The 23,589-nt window shown below is 44.5% G+C and overlaps 1 protein-coding gene across 1 annotated transcript in view; it reads left to right on the top strand.

The window, feature by feature from the left end:
- The first annotated feature begins 2,007 nt into the window (after nucleotides 1-2,007).
- The window catches only part of LOC138497322 (glyoxylate/hydroxypyruvate reductase B-like), a 742,375-nt gene continuing 720,793 nt past the window's right edge, over nucleotides 2,008-23,589 (top strand). The window contains exon 1 of the mRNA XM_069620712.1: nucleotides 2,008-2,157. The gene's annotated coding sequence lies outside the window, so the exon portion shown is untranslated. The remainder of the gene's footprint in view (nucleotides 2,158-23,589) is intronic.

Genomic DNA, 23,589 nt, shown 5'->3' with positions numbered 1-23,589 from the left:
CACCACCTGAAGCCATAATTTGGTCCGTCTTTACCATACATTTTCCAATCAGCAAGCAGCGTAACCCCTTCCTGCCACGTTGAGTCTTGCGAGCCTTCTCTCAGGAGCCTGTGGATGGTGACTCCTGATTCATTAATGTAGTCTAATCCTCCCTTCCCACCCCTTCCCCGCGCCAAAACATCCCCGCGGCCAAACGTTGCAGCGCCGAACTGGGCGCGCCAAAATGGGCGTGCCCAATTGGCTCCTGCACCGAATCGGTCGCGGCGAATCGGCCTGCGCCGAACTGGCCGCGCCTAATCGTCCTGCTCCGCTCCTCACTGCATGTTTTTGACTGGATCACCGTACCTCTGCTGTGAAGCATTAGGCCTCTGGTGTTGATATCTGTTAACTTGGTGGTAACGTAGTGCTTAACAATCAATTGTGCTCCAACTAATCGCCACCTACTCACAGACCTAACACACGTCTCTTATGGAAGTGACACTGATAAGGGCTGGAATTGTGATCCCATCGTGCTATGCCTTCTGCCTCTAGTACTGCGGCAACCCCCGTCCCCTCACCACCCACCCTGAGGCCTATCACGCCTGTTACTCTGCAGGCTACAAGGGGATGCTTCATCGTTGGTCCCATAGTCATTGGCGTATTTAGTCATTTGCTGCCCTAGGTCCAGCAGAGTGCATCCAGCCCCAACGTTACCCCTCCGCTTTCCCAGACCCCACCCCTTATCTTGAAGATAAAGAAGCTGAAATATTAAACCAAAGTGGAAAAAACATTTGTTTTCCCACACATGGAGAGAGTTAGTGAAAGAGTGTGGACTCTCCTGCATCTTTGGGCATCACTTCAATATACCATGGCAGTGCAGAAAGACCTCAAAACATTTGCTTACGGTGCGAGACAATATATGCATACAGAGAATTGACAGTTACCCCGCTAGAGTGTTGTCCTTAATGTCCCCTTTGACCTAGAAAGCAATTATTTCAGCTGGATCATTTGCTACATCTGTGTTCTCTTGTCATTTGTCCCTCTTGCCTAATTCTCTCAGCAATTGCAAATCCTTTACTAGCATATCCTTATCTACATCTATACCATGCCCTTGGGCATCTTGACTCTTCATTTCAACCCTATCACGAGGGCTTTGTTGTACTGTGATGTCAAGCCTGTCCAAATGTGTGGCAATTTCCAATGTTTCTCTGTTGTTACTCCCTGCAGGTTGCCCCGCTCTTCTGTGCTTTCTCTACATTTAGACATACGGCCACCCGACAACTGTTTTTGGGTAGAGTGGTATCGACTTCGAATGGCTCCTTTTCTTTATTCACTGTCTCGTCGTTCAGTTGAGGATTCTCTGGACTTTGCTTATTTTTCTTCTTCTTTTTTTTATTAAACCTTGGCGCCATTCAATTTCCATTCTTTCATCTGCTATTGAAGTTTTGTTTAAGCTTACATTTCTTTTATTCCGCTTTTTCCATGTGATACTGGTGTAAAAAATAATGTCTTAACCAGGTCTGCCTTCAGGCGCTCGATTTATAAGCACTACGTATGTCCTTATCTGAAGTCCTGCTAAATACAAGCATTGTCAAAGCCAACAGTTATGGCGTGTGTATAAGTATTAGACATTTGCCAGGTACTGCTATTAGATGCCAGGTACTTGCACCATTTTACATCTACTTCCATGAATGGGCAGTTCATACCACTACAGCAGTGCCTAGCAAGTTCCTTTTCCATGCCTACACATAAGCCAAACCGTTAATGTTTGTTAAGAACAAGTATGGACAAAGTCAATTTACAAAGCCAGAACCATTGGATTTGCCAATGCTTGTTCAGGAGGCAATGGAGCTCTTTAAGCAGGGGAGAGCTTTGAGAAACCTGGTTTTAAAGTCATGTTTTTTTCACTCTGCTTAGTACATTAACGTGTTTTCGACTTTACTGCTGCTGTCCTTCGGGATTCCATGATTATTCTTATTGTTGATTATGGCTGCATCTGTTTATGATGTTACTTCATGTGAGTTACTTGACCAATCCATAATGGCCGCTACTGACGGAGCAAATTGTGCCATCCTTTCTTTATTTCCGTAACTGTGATGATGTGAGTTAACTAGGAGCCAAGTGGCTTGACGGGGAAGAAGTACCTGCAGGATATATCCGATTTATTTTAATTGCAAGGTCAGGAAAATACAGTTTATGTTTTTATTTTATTGACAGTGCATAATATTGTGGTTGTTGTTTCGTAATGTATTTCTAGGCTGTAGTTGTCCTTGTTTTCTTACTGCTTTATACAACGTTGCCCAAGGCAGTGTTTGTGGATATTGGCACTGTCCCAGGGTTTTTTTTTAACTTCATTTTTTTTTCTAACATGAGCATGAACACCATTGTTGGCAGAGCTGTGTGGTCACTGTGTCCTGAGGTCACCGAATCAGCTAAAGCCTGCCGTCACAAGGCTCGCAGACACTGGTTATTTGAAACAACACGTTGTTATATCTTGCATAAACAATGCATAGAAAGAGGACGTTACACACGAGCACTGCAGCTTAATGAATACAAAACACATCAACATATCGCATTCAAAACGGCGCACGTGGAAAATGTTAACCGTGCTGGTGCTCTGGGAGGCGCATATGAGTTTCCGGGTCACAGTGAAATGAGCAATGGCGAGATTAGAGCATCTGCAAATGTTGTTTATCTCCCTGATGACTTTAAAAAATGTACTCTGATCGAGTGTGCTCCTTATTGAAAGACTTGCTGCATAAGCCATTTTGACGTGTTGCAAGCAGAAGACAGGACTTCACTGTGGTTCTCAGCCTTGTGCGCTGATGCAAACTACAGCAAAAGCCTGTGAAATCTGAGAGCAGAGTGTTTATGTTAAAACATCACCAGCATTAAACTAAATTCAAGAGACAAGAAGCTCGCACTGCCCACACCAATGTACCCTCCTCCCCTTAGGGAAGACAAAGACTTAGCTGCCCTGCTCCGTTTTTAAAGGCACACACCTCGATAATTAGCATGCCGTTGTGAAACTAAATATTTTGTGTATTAAGGTGAAAGAGAGATCTAGTGGGCCAAAGGAAGGCTTTATAGAATTTCTGCCTAATAGGCACAGAGGAAGGGGGCAATGAAGCCGACAGCCCAAAGGGTTACTGCACCTATCAACAGTTCTTGGTGAGATGTTGATATAGGTTTGCTTGCAATGCTGTGACCTGTACTCCCCTTACCACGTCGAGAAGGCACCCTGTTTGATTCCCAGCACAAGTAACTTATTAGCCCTGACACCTATGCGTTGCATTTTTTTCTCTCCCTTTTTCAGGACAGTTGTGACCACAGAGGAGCAGCGCCTTATATATGAGGGTTACCGAGGCCAGAGTGCACAAAGTAAATGCTCAAGTGATAGTGAACATGCACACACTTGGAAGGGCATTAGGTGTTTGGTGATCCCTCATGACCCCACTCCCGACCCACTTTTAAAACTTTTCTCCAGGCACCCCTTCGCTCCCCCGAAAAATGTAACTTTACAAAGCATAGCTCTGTAGGCAGCGGGAGCTAAAAATCTGAAGTGCGACCAAAATCCTGCAAACACACAGAGGACAGTGCTCACGTTGGAAAGGATCACAGGGCTGAAGACCCTGAGATCCTTTCCAACGTGAGCACTTTGATGTTCCTGGCAAATTCTGCATGACATCAATTTGCCAAAATGGCTTTGCAGCAAACTTTGTGTGGGGGAAACGGGCAAATGGTGGCGCAGCGCATTGCTTTATGTTTCAGCTGGATCCCTATGCAGGCACCATGCATCAGTACAGTGTAATTGAAGCTTATTGTGTAGGTGTATATGCTTACTCTGTGTATTGGTTGGTTCCTCTGGAGTGACCTCGCTTTAGTGAATGAACACAGCTGGTGAATAGACCTGTGCAGTAAGCGTCGCATTGTCCTGATGGGATCAGCTCTTAGTGTTAAAGGAATGGTGCGGTCAGAAATATTATTGTCCCTATGGTTCGGCCATGTGTTTTTAACCATAAATCGATCGATCGTACAAACATTTCCTATGCACCTTACCAGAGTTTTCGTCTCTTGAACACAAGCGAAATCGGGCAGCAGGGCGCGGCCATCTTCTGATAATCTTATCACTTGCCGCATCGCCCTGGGCGACCTGCGTTTGCGGCACTAAATCATATCCCCCTGAGCATGACATCATTGATATTCTCTGCCTCTATCTGTGACGTTACTAGGCAGCGTAGCCAAACGCGCCCAGTCGTCACCTATGCGACTAGACGCGGAACCCGGAAAACAGCACACATCGTCTCACAGCCAGCACGTCACAATTAGGAATATGAAACTGTACTTTAAAAGGAAACAGCAAGACTGTACAATTGGTAAAGTACATTTATTTCACATTAAATGTTTCGATAACATTTGGCGTCTGACATAATCAAAATGGGACTTTTTTTCTTTGCTCTCGATCCGCAAATGTTTATCGTGAGTCACGCGCTGTGCCATTTTGGTACACAGGGTGTTCATTTTGTCTAAATGAAGCACTTCGGTCGCACGGTGAATTGCAAAGCTGGTGCATCAACTTGGCACTAGACCACCGTAAAGGTTGTTATGTTGCTCCTAATCGCTGGTACCGCATACGGGCACATTGGACCTTGTCTGTCATCCCAAAAAACGGATAAGTAGATCCAGTGATTGACATGTAGCTGCAGCTGGCGTTTGAAGAATCCATCGGTCGGGGTCTGGAATAGATGACAATCGCAGAATGGCACAATGTACCTGTTTGCAAAACATAAAAATATAAATGTGTCTCAGTAGCCGATCTTTATTACAATTAATCATTTTCTTTATTAGCGCAGAGGTGACACAATGTGAACCGAGAGAATACAACGTGGAATATCAAAGTACTCCGCTATTTGCTTCCGAGGATAGTGCAATGGAGTATGTTGAGCTCTAAACGTAAAGCGTAAACTGGGGCAACAATTCGAGGTGCACAAACAATGTAATGATTTATTAGCGTAGAACCAGGGAGAAACGAGTGGTGGTCTACATGCGTCTCGATGCTGGCCTGCCCATGTGCCCGGTAGATAGCCCAGCAAACAAAGGTTGTACTAGCAAGCACTTCATTGCAATATGCCACACAGAACAAACAAGTACAATGTGACCCAGCAATAACGGTCAGCTATTCGTATTTTGACTAGTTCTGGTATAAAATTGTCTAAAGAGAAACTTACATTATATTCTGCATTTCCATTCTCTTGGCGTAATGCAGACCGTAATGCAGACTCCTCCGTTCGTGTCAATGAATTTTCATAAACTGAACTTATTTATAACTAGGTCCAGTTTCGGAATGGGTAACCTTATCATATCATACGTTATTACACCCTGTCTTCAATTCAATCCCTTTCGGAATGGTCCCTGCCTCTCAAGGTCAAAAAACAATAGAACCTTATACTGTGCGCGGGACGCGTGGGCCTCCCAGCTCCGAAGCAAAAATTCAAAGCTGTTGACTATCACTCACAATGAACCTACTTTCTTACTTTGCAACATCCAATGTCAACGCATCCATGAGAACATGATTTTTGAAGCATGGGCACAGGATGAAAAAATTGGGGGCTGTCACTGCTCGTTGTTCGTGGCGCTGCTGAGGTGTAGGGGAAACTTGCCAATGACAGAATGCCCCCTACTCCCAAATTATAGTCGATGTAACACACAAACTGAGTCAAAATGTGTCTGGTAATAGGCCCACCTCTGCTTATCTCATGGCCTCCTACCCCATGGCATGTTTTCACAGTCAGTACTTCTTGCGTGCCTAGAATGTTTTGTAGCCTAGGTCTAATCCCTTTTGTGTGACGAGCAGATATTCAGCTGTTTGGGGAACTTTACGGCAAGGCAACTGCCAAAACCCAAAGATTCTTACACACTCTTATCCATTGGTCATTAACACGAAAAATGAAGGTCCCACAGTAGCTCGACTAAACTGTGAAATGTGAAAGCAATCGTAATAATTGTACTATTTTATTAAGAAAAGGACTAAGAGGATAGATTTCAAAAGACAAATTGCATACTTTATTTGTACAGTTTATAAAAACATTTTTGGCAAAAATAAAAACAGATGGTAATCATTTTACCGGGATTTGAACGATTGAACAAGCTCTGCTTTGGGTGACATGACACGTTGGCAATGTTTTGTGCCAATGTATGCGTGCTCTGAACAGATTTGTGCGCAATTCCATGAGTATGCCTCTCTACGACATTAACAATAAGATCTTTCACAAAATCGAATTCCATTTTCTCATAAACTGGTTTGACAACCCTTTTTTTGCTTATTTTCATAAAGGCCGTAGTGTAGCGAAGCATCCCTAAGTTTCCTGCGGTCCTAGATTATTCCCGGCCTACATTCTCATTATGCGCTAATACTGCTAGTAAAGTCCTAGATTTCATCCCTTGGATGCCGAAATGCAATATCTTTGGCCTGTACTTTAGGCACATATTGTGGAACACCTCCAAATCTCCTGTGTGACAGAATTCTGTGAGTCCCTTCAGATCTCTTAATAGAGTTTTATCAAACACAATCTTCTGAAGGGCTTTGTGTGAAGGTGAAGATGGGATCAACCACTTCTTCCTCTGTGCCTGCTCTGGGGACAAAGGGTCATGTTCACATTAGTGGAAATGTTGGTTTTCTGTCCAGTGGTGAACGTTAGAACAGTGGTGCATTAGTGATCGCTATTTTTCCAGTAGAATTTCCACAGACCCATCACATGTTTTGTAGCTCCACCAAAGATGGTTGCTGAAAGACTGGGACCATTGTGAAATACTTTCAAAACCTTTTTTTTCCCTGCCGCCGAGATTTTTTTATTGATTGATTTGGCAACATGCCATACATCAAATTGATGTTTAATATTTGGATACTGCTCTCTCATTGTCTTGGCTATTGAAACATGTCTGTCTGTGGCTATGAGGTCGATTTGCATTCCCCTCGATTGTAGATCGTCCAGTGATTTTATAAAACCAAGTTTCTCCATGGCCACTGAGGATTTACATTGGGACACCTGCACGACCACCGAACTCACAATTTTCTTACTTTCCATGTCCTGAAAATGGCAGGTGCAGTACTTAACAGAAAATCCAGGGCTGTCACACTGTCCATCGCCGGCTAGCCTGAACCGTTTGTCGGAGAATGTACTTTGAATAGCCAATTGTTCCATTTTCCAAGCTTCACTAATGGCAGGGAATAGATAATCACGTTGGTATTTGTAGTATTGCGTTTTAGAAATGAAATGGAGTCCCACAAACTGAAAGAAACTGGATAACTTCGTGAAACTAGAGCCACTGAAAAGTAAAGCTGCTGCACACAGTAGATTGCCAGCTGGCAGTTTCCCCAGCATCGGTTGAGCGGACCATGAAAATGTTTTATGTAACTTTTCACAGGTGGCATGTATTTTGAGGTTACTGCCTTGTGTTAGACGAGTCACGCTCACCAATTGCTTCACACAAACTTCCCCTCCACTGAATGCACACATTTCAGCATCTTTATAATCTCCATCAAGCTTCTGTCGAATACTATGTATTTGGCCTCTTTTATTAGGCTGTTATCCGGCAACACTGCTGTTTCGGACTGAACTGTTGTGGACATATCAGCCAAACTGGACATACTGTAGTCGATATCTTTGTCTCGTTCGTCGGTCAATAGTATTGATGCTTCAGTCTCTGTCATTTCAACATCTGTTACTTGACCATGGATAGGAGAAAACATCAATGTGGACTGTTTTTTGGGGGCATTTTTTTGGCGAGAGTCGATTGTGTCAAGTGCTCATCGAGTAATGTAAAACTATCTTCTACAAATTCACTTTCACCTTCATCTGGCTGAGCAGGCGCATTGTAGCAATGGTCCAAAAACACTTTGCTGGATTCGCCGGTCATATTAAATTCATTTTCTGGCCATTGGACATAGGCATCTCGAGTGTGAACACGCCGCGCCTCAATTAATAGTTCCTCCATGGTGAAAACAGTTTGGCAAGCAGCATCTGTCATTTGTATCGCAGTTTGTGTCTGCATAGTCCGTACTCCATCGGGCAACTACAAGACAGATAGGAAAAGGGATGTTCAGTGTAAATCCAACATACAGTGTTGTACAATTTACATTAAAAAAAGCACATAATTAAGTCCTCAGCACAAAGCAATTCTCACTCAGATCAACGTGCCTCCCGTTCAATATATGGATCTTGTATACATCCCTACAAAAAATAGTATCCATTTAAAATAAGTATTACACATATAATTAGACCGACTTTCTTTCATTAGATGGTACTGTCAGTGCGCATACCTCTGGCTCCGGATCAACTGCAAGGTCTGGTTCCAGAACAACTACAAGGGATAATGTAATTGTAGAGGACGCTCTAGCATCTCCCTGAAACACAGTACTTGCTATAGTAAGGATGAAAATATTGGAAACTGGACACACAATTTGGAAAGACGACAAAGGTACATATCAATAGTAAAGTACGAATTAAACATTGTGTAAAACAATTACACGATATGTAAATATGATCAGATTATCTCGTCCAATTGAACTGTGGAGACCCATACCTCTGGCACTGGATCTACTACGAGGGATGTTGTAATTGTAGTGCACGCTTCAGCATCTCCCTGAAACACAATACTTGCATTAGTAAGGACGAAAATATTGGAAACTGGACACACAATTTGGAAAGACGACAAAGGTACATATCAATATCAAACCATGATAAACATTGTGTAAAGCAATGATACGTTGCGAAAATATGATCACATTATCTAGAATTCCGTGCATAAAACCAGTCTGGAACAGAATATCTTTTTAAGATTACCTGATACGTACTCAAAGTGGTTGATGACTCCAGACAAGACATGGATGTTGAATCTTGTTGCTTCATATTCGGTGGATAGTCATGGAGTTGTAAAGGGAAAGTATTATTCGATTTAGAAATTCCAACATTAAAAAGTGGCATGTAAGGAGACTGAATACGAGAAAATTATGCTTATGTAAATGCATAATATAGCATAGTTATCTGTCCCCATAAATCAATTTTCTATGAGGGTTCTCAAAAACAAGGACATGTTTAGCAAAATAGTCATTATTTAAACAGCTATTCAATCATATAAATATCGAAAGTATTATAAGTGACATTTACACTGAAAATACAGGCATAAAGCTAAATCCGGAAGCGTGACTCACCTGTGCAGCATTTTCACGAATAAAGTCGGAATAGCGCTTGGGAGCAATTTTCGAGTTCTCAGTTGATTCCTCTTGGTGTACCAGGATGTGTCGTACGTATCCGGGTTGAAGTGCAGGCTGCAGATGTGGTATCGATGACCCCTCTTGTCCTCCAAGACTTGTTTGACTCTACTTTCAAGCTCTTCCGGTGGATATCCGCAATATCTGACCCATTCTCTTATTCGATCAATAGTCTTAGGGAATACATGCATTGTAATCCCTTCGGATTTGTCATGGGTCTTCGAAGGGCAACCGAAAATAGAACATGCAGGCATTGTTGTAAATTCTGCAAAATAAAGGTCAACTTTATTAGAAAATTATTTTGCATAAAAATGTGAGAAAGAATCAATTGGACCATACATTGTTCATTGCACGCTTTCTTTTGGGCACCAAAGCAAAACCAGTGCAGCGTGGGCGGCTGTATTATAGGATGCATTTCACAAACGATTCATTGATGTGTTGAAAATCAGAACATGTTACTCGTCCCTTGAATGTTCTATCATGCACGAAAAGGAAACATACTTATACTATAGACACAGTCCGCGAAGGATGCAATACGATGCCAATTGACACTGATAAAAATTGATATATCGATAACATAACAAAAGAAACTCAAGTCAATAGCAATGAGACAAATTAAAATAGCACTACTGAGTACGTTACTTCGAAATAGATATACATTTACAAATTAAGGAGATATGATTAGGATACATGCCTTTACCTTGACCAACAAACAGTTCGATTCAGCAAGCAGAGTAATTAGTGGCAGGAGAACAGGGAGATGTTCACAGGTAACACACTGACGAGTTCACTCGAAGCGGTCACAGAGTAGCACGTTCAGGAGTTGACTTGCAGTGCTCAAAGATGTTCTCATGTAAATATCAAGTGGTTTATAAAGAATAACAAAAAGGGGTGTGTTTGTGAATGAATGATGTGTATATGTCGTGGTATTATGTGTATTGCAAGGGCGCGGCCTGCTACAAGGGGAACCTGCCTGGAGACACCGGGTCTGAAGAGGCCATGTGAACAATGCCCCCTGGGCGTAAGATACCTTTTGAAGTGTACATGGTGTTTGGCACCTTGGCCGTTCGTGCCCCTGACAGCACCCCATGGCAGCGCACATCCACTGGTGCAAACTGCCTTTGATAGTGGAGGGGGGATGGATTGCGCGGGGGCGTGCAGACAAGGCACCGGAACACTGCGAAACGGAGAAACACTTGATTCACTTAAAAACTGAAAAAACCATTGATAAAAAAAAATGTTGTGTTTTATTTGGTTTCTTATTTTGATGGCACCAAAATACTACACATTGTAAAGGTCTGTTTGCAGCTCAGCGAGGGAAAATCCCCTGTACTGATTGCTGTCATTGTGTAACGCTCACCTGAACTCTGCGGGAACCTTCTGGAACTCCAACTGACTTCTACCTTTCTGGGAACTAGACACGGAATTTCTGTGAAGAAAATAACAATTTTCCCTTCCTTAGTTTCTTTTTATTAAATAGGAGGAACAGACTGGTAACAATGGGACCCGCAATAGCTCACCTTGGTATTTAATTTGTTGAGCTCTCCATCCTGTTCTATACAGTGGCGCAAGTCCTGAAGATGGGACACAGGAGAATGTTTTCTTTTATAAGGGGCTAAATGGGCTCTGATGGAGAGCAATTATCACTGGGAAGAGGAATGACTGAAACCCTATCCTAATTTCACCCTAAAAGGGACAATATGCTGTGGTGAGATGCGTGTGTAAAAATTCAGACAAAAGAGCAGTGAAGAACTATTACGACTTGCCAACTTCCTCACAACAATGCGTGACAGAATGGTAAACCCCTGAAACTAAGTAGAAGGGTCAAAGAACTACTCAGTCGGAAACATGGAAGCACCTTTTAACCTTGCGTAATATGAACATGAGTGTGACCAAAAATATCTGACTAGAAACAAACTTCCAGGGCAAACTCCACAGACAGGCACAAACCCGCTAATGACAACGTAATACCCTGGAATGCGTGAGGAATTCTAATAACATTTATACACAATTCAAAGTATCTGATAAGGCAGCAAAATGAAGCAAATGCATTCGCACATCGCTGGGAGTACTTGCGTGAGAGAAAACTGCAACGGACTGTGAGGTGAGGAGACTGCGATGACAGGACTCCGGACTATGGACTGTGACTGAGCAGGGGCGACTGCAAACTGGAAGAAACAGGAAGGGAACTAATACCTAGTAATAGTTACTCAGGGAATGAACGGTAATTATATGTGGACACGGAATATTTGAGCTGTGACAGGATACAGAGGTACGCGGCGAGCGTTCCATCTGAACTCAGAGGAACGACGCGAAGCGCGAGCCTCCTGATGGGCGGGGCTTAAATAGCCGGCACATGAAAACAACTAGACCCGCTAGCTAACTGACTAAGAGGCACCACCTAGCGGCCATTAAAGAAACTCCAACCAACCATTAACATGGGGGAATTAGAATCAATAACCAGCTAGGGCAAATGAATTCCATATGAACCTGTATCTCTTAGGGCTAGTATGAGAAACCTAACCTGTGGTCATGACAGTACCCCTCCTCAAGGACTCTCCTCCCGGTTTATTGGGGTGATTCTGATGAAACCTCTTTAACAATCTAGTGGCATGTATGTTTTCTTTAGGTTCCCAAGATCTATCTAAGGGACCGTAACCTTTCCAGTCAACCAGATAAAAAACCTTGTGCCTGACCACCTTGGAGTCTAAAATATCCTTCACTTCATATTCAGATTGATTGTCTTCAAGCTCAACGGGAGCAGGAGCTGGTTCTAAACGAGTATCTGGCGTTACTGGTTTCAGTAAAGACACATGAAAAACTGGATGAATTTGCATCTTCCGAGGAAGGGTCAATTTCATTGCCACTGGGTTGATGATGGCTTCTATGGAGAATGGACCCAAAAATCGGGGAAGACATTTTTTTGAACCTTTCAACATCAAATTTCTGGAGGATAGCACACAGAGTCTCCGACTTGAAACTTAGGAGCTACACTTCGATGGCGGTCAGCAAACTTCTTCTGACTTTCCTTGGCTGCAGATAAGCTAGCTTGAGCCCTAGTGTGGGCCGTTGAGATGAATTCATGGAGAGTTTTCACAGCAGGCATCTCTAAAGGTTCTGGAGGGTCAAAGGCAGAAGTTCGAGGATGTCTACCATGTAATGTATAGAATGGAGTAAGCCCAGTAGAGGAATTAGTTGAATTGTTGTAAGCATATTCTGCCACCCACAATATATCCAACCAAGAGTCTTCTGTTTGGTGAAGCATGCAACGTAAATACTGTTCTAAAGTTTGGTTGGTGCGCTCCGTCTGACCATCGGTTTGGGGATGATGGCTGGTGGATAGTCGAACATCAATCTTGGCCAGAGCACAACATTGCCTCCAAAATTTAGAAACGAATTGACTACCTCGGTCTGAGATTACAATGGAGGGAAAACCATGCGCCTTAACAATGTTCTCCAGAAATATCTTGGCCAATCCAGAAGCAGTCGGAAGTCTTTGGACTGCGATAAAATGTGCCATCTTGGAGAATAAGTCAACCACCACTAGAATGGTATCAAAACCCCTACATGGAGGAAGATCGGTAATAAAATCCATTGACACAGTATGCCAAGGACTTGGTGGTACATCCAAAGGTTGAAGAAGACCGGCCGGTCTTTTCTTAGTATTCTTATTTTGCGCACAGGTTCCACAGGTTTGAATAAATTGAATGACATCCTTGCGCCACGTAGGCCACCAGTAGTGTCTCTTGATTTTTTCCAAAGACTTTGTGACCCCTGGATGACCCTCAATCAAGGAGCTATGGTAGTTAGCAATTACTTGTCTTCTCAGTTCTTCAGTAGGTAGGTACAAGCGATTTTGATAATGCGGTATATCCTCCTGCAGGGTGAATTGATCGCCTCGATTAGTCCAGGCAAGCAGCTCTTCAGGAACCACATTCCTCTTGACTTCCTTCAGTAGTTCTTCATAAAAAGGGTCTGAAGTATTTAGTAATCCTAAAACCCTTTCTCCAGCAATGATGTTGTTTGGAACTTGGGGAACGAAGGTCTCGTCTTCATTGCCAATCCGGGACAAGGCATCAGCTTTCCCATTTCGAACTCCTGGCCGAAAAGTGATGACAAAGTCGTACTCTGCGAAGAATAAAGCCCATCGCAGTTGTCTAGCCGATTGGGCCTTTACTGAGCGGAGATACTGCAAGTTTCGGTGGTCAGTAAGGATGGTGACTGTGTGTTGAGCACCAAGCAAATAATGTCTCCATTCTTTTAAGGCGCACTTGATTGCCAACAGCTCCCTGTCTGTAATTGTATAATTTCGTTCTGCAGCTGAATTTTTTTTCGACCAAAACGCCACTGGATGCAAAAGTCTGTGGATCTCGTTGTGACAAAACAGCCCCCATGGCAGCACTCGAGGCATCTGTCTCTACAATGAAAGGTAAGTCAGGACGAGGATGTCTCAATATAGGAGCCTCAGTAAACTTGGACTTGAGAGTCTGAAACGCAACTGTGTCCTCCGGAGTCCAAGCAAACTTCTGGTTCTTTTTAAGCAAAGACGTGATGGGATGAACCAACTGCGAGAAATTTTCCACAAATCTTCTATAGAAATTTGCAAAGCCGAAAAAACTTTGGACTCCTTTCACAGAACTTGGAACCGGCCATGATAGAATTGCCTCCACCTTACGCACATCCATTTTACCTCCTTGAGAGGACAGCACAAACCCTAGAAACTCTACTTCAGAAACATGAAATGAACATTTTTCCATTTTCACAAAAAGGGAGTTCTCTCGCAATTTTTTCAAAACTGCTGAAACGTGATTCACATGCTCCGAGGGGGTTGCTGAAAAAATCAAGATATCGTCAATGTAGACTACTGCGTAGACATCGAGCAAATCTTTCAAAACGTCATTCATAAAGCACTGAAATGCTGCTGGCGCGTTGCATAACCCGAATGGCATGACTTGGTATTCGAAGAGGCCATATTTTATGCGAAATGCAGTCTTCCACTCGTCGCCTTCCTTAACTCGGATTAGGTGATACGCCCCTCTAAGATCCAGTTTGGTGAATATCTGAGCTCCTTTAATTTGGTCCAACAAATTTGAAATGAGAGGAATAGGATATTGATTCTTGACAGTAATCTGGTTGAGTGCGCGGTAATCAATACAAGTTCTGAGATCGCCTTCCTTCTTGGCGACAAAAAAAAGAGGCGAAGCAGCAGGAGACTTAGAGGGTCGAATGAGACCATTGGCTAAGTATTGGTCTAAGTATTTCTTTAGGTGAGAATCTTCTTTCTCCGTTAACGAATAAATCCGACTACACGGAATTTCACTTCCAGGAAGAAGATCAATCTGACAATCGTAGGGTCGATGTGGAGGAAGCTCCTCGGCCAATTTCTCTTCAAAGACGTCTTGGAATTCTGCATACTCGGGAGGTAGTAAGCCGATTATTCCTAATGTTGAAACAGAGACCTTCTTCATTAAACGGGAATCATCCTGGGTGTTTGTTTTACAGCAAGATTCTCTACACTCAGCAGCAAAGGTCAGAGACCGAGTTCGCCAATCGATCCTTGGGTTATGTTTCTCCAAACAGGGCAAGCCAAGTATAATTTGGAGTTGGGGAGTGCTAATAAGGTCGAACGTGATTCTCTCTTCATGTTTCCCCTGACAACACATAATAAGTTTCGCCGTGCGTTGAGTAACAGGACCTGAAGCCAAAGGCGTACCATCGACTGCTGATACATTTTCAGCTTCGTGCTTGTTCACACGTCGAAAACCCATCCTAGTTGCCAAATCGATATCCATATAATTTCCAACTGCTCCACAATCAATGTAGGCTTGCAAAGTCTGCATTCTGGTGGGCTGTTCTGTACTGGATAAGGTAATGGGAAAAACAAAATGTGAGGTCACCAAACCCTTTTCCATGCTCGACAAGTTGACCTCTACACTTGTCGGGAACTGGAGTTTTCCGAATTCAAGTCCTTCTTGTCTGTGTTAACACCTCCAATAGGCTTCCGGGAAGGTTTAATAGGACACTCCTTGAGAAAATGACCAGCCTTACCACAGTAAAGACAACTGTTGTTGGTGTCTCTTGTCTCTTTCAGCTTGTGATATCGGTCCTCTAACGGCTCCCAACTGCATGGGTTCAACGGAACTCTCTGAACTGGCTCTCAACTGATTTTCCTTGGGGCGCACAAAATAAGTTCTGTTTTCTGAGCGAGAGCGATCCATCCTTCTGTCTTGCAATCTCTGATCAAGTTGTACCGCTAAATCAATACATTCTGCAATTCCTTCAGGAGGATTGACCACCTGAGCCAAGACGTCCTTCAATTCATTACGTAGTCCTCTCTGAAATAAGGTGGTTCTTTTCTCTGTGGGCCAATTTGTTTCTGCCACCAATCTGTTAAAAGTTGCAACATATGCCAACAATTCCTGGTTACCTTGGCGAAGTGAAAGTAACTCATTATCCAGAGCCTGACCCTGAGCATGACGTGCAAACAATTTCTCCATCTCCTTCTGAAAGTCTGCAAGATTTCTCAAAATCGGATCATCCCTATTTACTAATGGGATTGACCAATCAGCTGCATACCCACCCAAATAGGATAATATAAACGCTACCTTGGCCTGATTAGAAGGAAATACCCCAGGGCGGCAGAGGAAATGAAGCCAGCATTGGTTGAGAAAAACCGCAAACTTCCTAGGATCTCCTAGAAAGCGTTCAGGAGGAGCCAATGGGATATTGCCGGGAACAATTACTTGAACTGATGAAGGAGGTGTGACTGAAACTGGGGCAGAAGCACTGGCAGGAGGCAAGGGAGTTTGACCCGCTTGGGCTTGCAACATCTGGCGAGCTAAATCATCAGTGCGATCCCGGTTAACAATTAATTCTCTCCGGAGAGCACTGTTTTCTGAGCGGGCTGCATGGACCTCAGCCCTTAGTTCCCCCAATAACTGGGCCAACTGGTCTACTTCTGGAGTTTCCATAATGTCCAGGCAGAGTATTTTTCAAAGTGGGCTTTGCGTTCTGTAACGCTCACCTGAACTCTGCGGGAACCTTCTGGAACTCCAACTGACTTCTACCTTCCTGGGAACTAGACACGGAATTTCTGTGAAGAAAATAACAATTTTCCCTTCCTTAGTTTCTTTTTATTAAATAGGAGAAACAGACTGGTAACAATGGTACCCGCAATAGCTCACCTTGGTATTTAATTTGTTGAGCTCTCCATCCTGTTCTATACAGGGGCGCAAGTCCTGAAGATGGGACACAGGAGAATGTTTTCTTTTATAAGGGGCTAAATGGGCTCTGATGGAGAGCAATTATCACTGGGAAGAGGAATGACTGAAACCCTATCCTAATTTCACCCTAAAAGGGGCAATATGCTGTGGTGAGATGCGTGTGTACAAATTCAGACAAAAGAGCAGTGAAGAACTATTACGACTTGCCAACTTCCTCACAACAATGCGTGACAGAATGGTAAACCCCTGAAACTAAGTAGAAGGGTCAAAGAACTACTTAGTCGGAAACATGGAAGCACCTTTTGACCTTGCGACATGAGTGTGACCAAAAATATCTGACTAGAAACAAACTTCCAAGGCAAACTCCACAGACAGGCACGAACCCGCTAATGACAACGTAATACCCTGGAATGCGTGAGGAATTCTAATAACATTTATACACAATTCAAAGTATCTGATAAGGCAGCAAAACGAAGCAAATGCATTCGCACATCGCTGGGAGTCCTTGCGTGAGAGAAAACTGCAACGGACTGTGAGGTGAGGAGACTGCGATGACAGGACTCCGGACTATGGACTGTGACTGAGCCGGGGCGACTGCAAACTGGAAGAAACAGGAAGGGAACTAATATCTAGTAATAGTTACTCAGGGAATGAATGGTAATTATATGTGGACACGGAATATTTGAGCTGTGACAGGATACAGAGGTACGCAGCGAGCGTTCCATCTGAACTCAGACGAACGACGCGAAGCGTGAGCCTCCTGATGGGCGGGGCTTAAATAGCCGGCACATGAAAACAACTAGACCCGCTAGCTAACTGACTAAGAGGCACCACCTAGCGCCCATTAAAGAAATTCCAACCAACCATTAACATGGGGGAATTAGAATCAATAACCAGCTAGGGCAAATGAATTCCATATGAACCTGTATCTCTTAGGGCTAATATAACATTGGGGAAAGTTTGTCTAATGGCACCAACGACACTGGCGGGTATTACTCGTCGAACATGGTGTCCAAGCCTCCCATGAAGCCACCATGTGTACGAAAGATAGGCCACCAGCCGGTACCACCTGTGAAAGAGAAAGATACAAACTGTTTTTAAATGACCAAGATAAGTGTATTAAACCTTAGTTGTCAATGACAATTCTTGTATCCAATGGCATTTTTGCTAAACTGATATGACAATGATATATTGAAGTTACGAGAATATAGGGGACAACCATGAAATAGTAGTGGCCTAACTGACATCACAACCAGACTATACTTGCTCGATACTTGGATTACGAGGGTGAACTGTTGCACGAAGTTTGTGCATAAGCACCATCAAAATCCTCAACACGGACCGTGTGAGGCAGGCTGCCATGAAGTCTGGCAGCTCGGTAACACATTGCGGCTGTGAATCGCCTTGCGATATGTAGGACAAGCATCCAGAGTTTTCTCGGCAGCAGCAGTTCTCCTCCTCGGTTGGCATTAGCGCGCACCGATTGCAGGTATACCAGGTGGAAATGAAAGGGGCCCCTAGGGGTCCCTTACGTCTATGGAAACAAGGCAAGTCACCACACACGATAGATACGCCAGGCACGAGGTTGTATTCCCAAAGCTAGGGCTTATTGCAAAGCAAAAGTCTCAGTTGGCCAACTCGGTCTCACGCCCCGCGACGTGTCCTATATTGTACACCTGCACCCCTGATCACCGCCTACTTTTAAACTTTGCACTCTCCTCCCTGGTGCCTAAAAATGCATAAGGCAAAGAGCAACAGTAAACGACAAAACTATTGGCATTGCCAATGCTTGTTTAAAATTGAGAGTAAAATGTTTTAGGGAGTACAAAGGTAAGTTCCATTCGCAATGGGAATATTTTATAAACTAGGGGTGGGTGATATGGACCAAAAGTCATATCTCGATATTTTGGGCTGAATGGCGATATACGATGTATGATATGATATGATAGGTTATTTATAACTGGCTTAATACCCAGAGGTTTCTAAGCGCGGACCGGGGATCGAACCTGTGTTGCTCCGTGTCGTCTTCCTTCCAAGGCGAGCACATTGCCACTGACCTATCCTCCCGAGACAATTATTTATGTGGGTTAAATGCTCAGTTGTATGCCGCCAACTACATGTGAGATGTCACAAACACCTGTATTTATTTATTTATTGGGTATTTACAATGCGCCTATCCAGCAAAAGGTGTTTCAAGGTGCAACAAGACAAGAAGGGGGCGGGGAGACGGGATGAAATAACAAAAAAACAATCCTATTAAGTCTTGTGTCATTCGGATCATGCAAGTGCAGTAACGAGAAGTGCAGGGGAGGAGGGGGGAGTGCCGGTCAGAGCGGAATGCGCTGATGCTAAGGAGGGAAAGAAAGTGCATATTATTGACACTTTTGAGACATAGGGAATCACTATGGCGATGTAATGATATCCTATTAAAGGATGTTGCCTTCGCCAAGGAAATGAGAGAAGCGATAGACAAGTGCTTCCACTTTAATGACACAGGGAGGTGGAGCCAGGACGTTGTGGGATGCAGCCAAGGCGACGTGGAGGGCCCTCCTGATAAGAGAGGGCTCGGCCAAGAAGAGAGCCAGGACCCATAAGACTGACAAGTTAAGGAGTGAGATCCCCAGGTTGAAAATGCCAGGGTCTGGTGAGGTAGAGAGAGACCGGGATAATTTGCGGCTCGCAAGGGCGAAACGTCTGGAGTTGAAGGAATTGAAGGTAGGGAAGGTGATCTCTGGCCTACAATATCCAAAGCAGAGGTATCATGAAAAGGGAGACGAAGCCGATGACATGGTGGCAGCTAGGCTCCAGGGCCAGAGGGCTGAAAGGTGGGTGTCAGCTGTGAGGGACCCAGGGGGGCAGTGCGTTCCTCAGCGAGAGAGGTGGCACAGGAATTTGCCACGCTTTATGATCAGTTGTACGGAACAGAAAGGGAGGCAGAGGAGGGAGAGTTAGATAGTTACTTACGGAGGTACCATTGCCATGTCTCCAAGGAAATGAGACAGCCAAATTGGATAGGACAGTTACTCAGGAGGGGGTGTACAGGGCAATTAGTGGGTTGAAAGTGGGGAAGGCCCCAGGAGATGATGGGTACACAGCCGGGTTTTATAAGGCTTTTGCTGGCCCCCCTGACCCAACACTTGGCAAATCTGTTTAATAGTATCTTGGCCTCAGGAAGGGCGCCCCACTCGTTTGGTAGAGCCTTGATAACTGTCATTCCTAAGGCAGGATGTGACCCTGCAAGCTGTAAATTGTATCGCCCCATTTCGCTCCTGAATGTCGACGCTAAGATTTTTACTAGAGTCCTGGCCACGAGATTGGAGGGGTTTATGCCAAAATTGGTTCATACTGATCAGTTGGGGTTCATTCAGGGGAGGCTTTGCGCCTACACTGAGGTCAAAACGCTGCACCTAATGGATGCAGCGGTGAAGAAGGAAGGGAATCCAGCGTTGGGCTCCCTGGACGCGGAGAAGGCGCTGGATCGTGTTGATTGGAGCTTTCTTTACAGGGTACTACTCAAATATGGATTTGGGGAGTGGATCCTTAGGGGAATATGCGCATTGTACAAGTCCCCGGTTGCCCGGGTGACAGTCAATGGGCGGATCTCAATGCCATTTGACTTGAAGAGTGGTACGAGACAGGGTTGTCCCCTCTCACCCCTCCTGTTTGCGCTAACAATGGAGTTGCTCGCCAAGCAGCTATGAAGGTCCCCTCAGGTGGAGGGTATTAGGGTAGGCGGAAGGGAATTTAAAGTAGAGCTTTATGTGGACGATGTACTGCTGCACCTGGTTAACCCTACAAGCTCCACCCCAGCAGCCTTAGCAATCATCAAGGTATACGGTCAGTTTTTGGGTTTCAAGGTAAATAAGGAGAAGTCGGTCATCTTTCCTTTTGCAGAGGATGGCAGCCGGAATGTCGTGGAGCTCAGACCTCTCGATTTGGAAATACGGACAGACAGCATTGGATAACTGGGTGTCACCGTAGTCAGACCTCGGGAGGATCTGGGGCAGGCCAACTAACCCCCTCTCTTCAACAGGTTGCTTAGAGATGGCCACTTGGGGCAAGGGACAGTTGTCTTGGATGGGGAGGCTTAAACCCATAAAAATGAATCTTCTCCAGAGTGTTGTACCTTTTCCAGATGTTACCAGTTAGGGCCCAAGAGGTTGTCCTTGGGAGGCCAAGGCACGGATACTGCGGTTCCTATGGCAAAATCAGAAACCCAGGGTGGGGTACGATATGTTAATATTGCCAAAAGACCTGGGGGGTTTGGGCTCCCAGACCTAACACTATACCACGCAGCTGCACAGCTCAGAGCAATGGTGCCGCACCTGTGGGAAGACCCCGAGAGGGTTCGATGTGTTAATATTCCCGCAAAAATATCGCCATACAAAAATATTGCCATGTTTTTGCGGCGATATTAAGGCATGGAACCTGCGGGGGACACCCCCACAACCCCCATATTATTTTAAAGGGAGCGGGGGGTACCCCCACAACCCAGCTCCCAATAACCTCAAAAATGATCCCCACAAAAAATATTGCCTATGGCCGTTCCCGACGACCATATATACTGCGATATTTTTGGTGGGGATAATGTTACCTGATACACCCGAGAGACAGTGGGTGTATTTGGAGAATCAGCACATGCACCCAGCAACAGTGAGGGAGTGGCTCTGGGTGCCAAGGGGGTGGCTCCTGAGGAGAATCTGCGACCACCCATTCCTGGGGGATTATTGAGAGGTGTTGGGTAGCTGAAGGAGGGCGGGAGGAGTCACTACATGGCCCTCGCCCATGAGCCCCATTTGGGTTCCCCCAGTACGAGATGAAATACCCGAACCACAGAGCTATCGGGGTTGGTTTGAAGGTGGACTCGCCAGGGTTGGTCAATTATGGGAAGGAGGGAGGTTCATAGGGATACAGGAATTGGAGAACAGTCTAGGCATTGGTAAACTATCTGTGCTCCTCTACCTTCGACTCTATAGAGCTGTATCAGAGTCAAAGGGGCACGCAGCGGAGGGGCTCTGCCAGAGGTTGGAAAGGGACCTGGGTATAAAACCGGATGAGCATCTCTGGCAGCTAATGTGCAGGCAGGCTTTTAAAACGTCAATATCTTTCCAGTACAAACTCCACGGGTTGAAGCTGCTCCATCGGTGGCAATATGACCCGACACGGTTGTCCAAGATGTTCCCCACAGTCAGTCCTTTGTGTTGCATGGGTATGGGAATAGAGTTGATTACTGGCACATGTGGTCGGGGTTCCCGCAGGTGTAGGTATATGGAGAGGAGGTCTTTGGTTGGATCAAAGATGAGGTAAGGGGGTGGGAGACAGACCCCCTGTTGGTACTCTTTGGTCTGGACAAGCAGGGAGAACAGTGGCACACCCGTCTGTCCGTGGTTCATTTTCTCCTTTTGATGGCTGGGGCATGTCTTGCAAGATGCTGGAAAAGCACTACGCTCCTGACGCAGAGGGACTGGGTCAACAGAGCAAAGGACATATATTTGATGGAAAAGATCACTGCGGCCATCCAAGGAGGGAGCTCAGCCCTAGAACTGGAAAGGCAGCAATGTTGCAATATCTTTGGGTAGACTCCTTGTGCAGCAGGGCTGACCAGTAGGATCAGGCCCGGCCCTGGCAGATAAAGAGTAAGCATGGGACATATATTAAGCTCCATCCCGAGCGTCCATGAACACTCCAGGTTTGGGCTTGTCTTGTGAAGTCAGCATTCTACATATAAGGGGAGGTGTTTATTTCAGTAAGGGGGGGGGGGGGTGAGAAGGGATAATGGGAAATGTTCTCATTTTTTTAATCGCTTGCAGAGGGGCTGTCCCTCTAGTTTGGCAGTATCATTTAATCTTTCTTTGAAAAACGAATACAATCTAATTTACAAAAAAATCTGCTATTATTTTACCAGGTTTATATAAGGACACAACAAATATATAATTCCTAGAATCATGATAAAATGCAATGCAAAACAAGCAACAGAAATAGATACCCCACTCAGAATATCCAACCCATGTTGGCTGAAACAAATCAACGTCTTATTTAGCCATCATCTAAAATCCCAGCTCCTTTGTGCGGCCTGAGCGAGTGCACCTACTTGCGATTTGCTTCTCACGGCTACCTTCATGGTCACCTATCATAGAACATCCGAGAAAACCACCTCCTAGGTGTTCCAGCGTGTTCATCCTGCCACTGCGAGAACAATAAAACTACTTATATTTTAGAATGCCCATCATTGCTGTCCATGAACAAACATGATGCAAAAGTTACATAGTTCCAGGTTAACATAGTCTAGAAGTGAGTGGAGATTACTTCTGGAAAAGTCCTTCTGGTCTGCTCGATCAGTTGAGGGACTTCCATTGAAAGCCCAGTCATGCCTTCCGGCACCATACAGCAGTCCATTGTCTATACTGGTTCTGGTAGGCTAGATTTTTTGAAAGTGAGCCCATGACCTTGCTCCAGTAACCTGAGGGAATGGAGCGTAGGTGTCCAATGTCATTGCGCATGCATTTATGTCAATCATTGCCTTCAGCCAAGAAAGGGAAATGGAGGGGCTAACAAAGGTTTGGTGAAAGAAGAAAACTAAGGGGAAAACGGGGCATGATATCATAGTAATGGGGCTCTTCTAGTTGAAGTACATATGGGAGTTTTCCTTTCCCTTCTGCAAAGAAACCCCCCTCACCATCATCCTCCATGGTACTTACGTTCATGCATTTATTTTTATTTTTAAAGGGCTTGAACGTCCTGCTCCCACACTACATTCCAATGTTGAGCGGATGAACCCCTACACTGTGCGTTCTAAATTAATAACACAGTGACCCTTAACACATGTCCAAAGAGTCTGATGCAATTTATAGCACTTTGCATGCAACTTCCATACATATGCTAGACACCCACAGCACCACATCTACACAGAGCAGGAATCGCTAAATAACCATGCCCCGATACCTACATTTGCTATTTATAGTGGAGAGAATAAAGTGTTATTTTCTATGTGAAGAAGTTAAAAATACTGTCCGATAAGCGGCAATGTAATTATGAGCTTGACCATTTGCAGATTGTGTTATTTATAAATTACATTGTCCTATTATAATTAGATTTGGACATATAATTGTTGTATTG

The sequence above is a fragment of the Ambystoma mexicanum genome, chromosome 5q (assembly GCF_040938575.1).
Source record: "Ambystoma mexicanum isolate Mex_15411 chromosome 5q, UKY_AmexF1_1, whole genome shotgun sequence".
Taxonomy (NCBI): domain Eukaryota; kingdom Metazoa; phylum Chordata; class Amphibia; order Caudata; family Ambystomatidae; genus Ambystoma; species Ambystoma mexicanum.
Note: the sequence above shows the minus strand (reverse complement) of the source record. Positions and strands in the feature narration are given on the sequence as shown.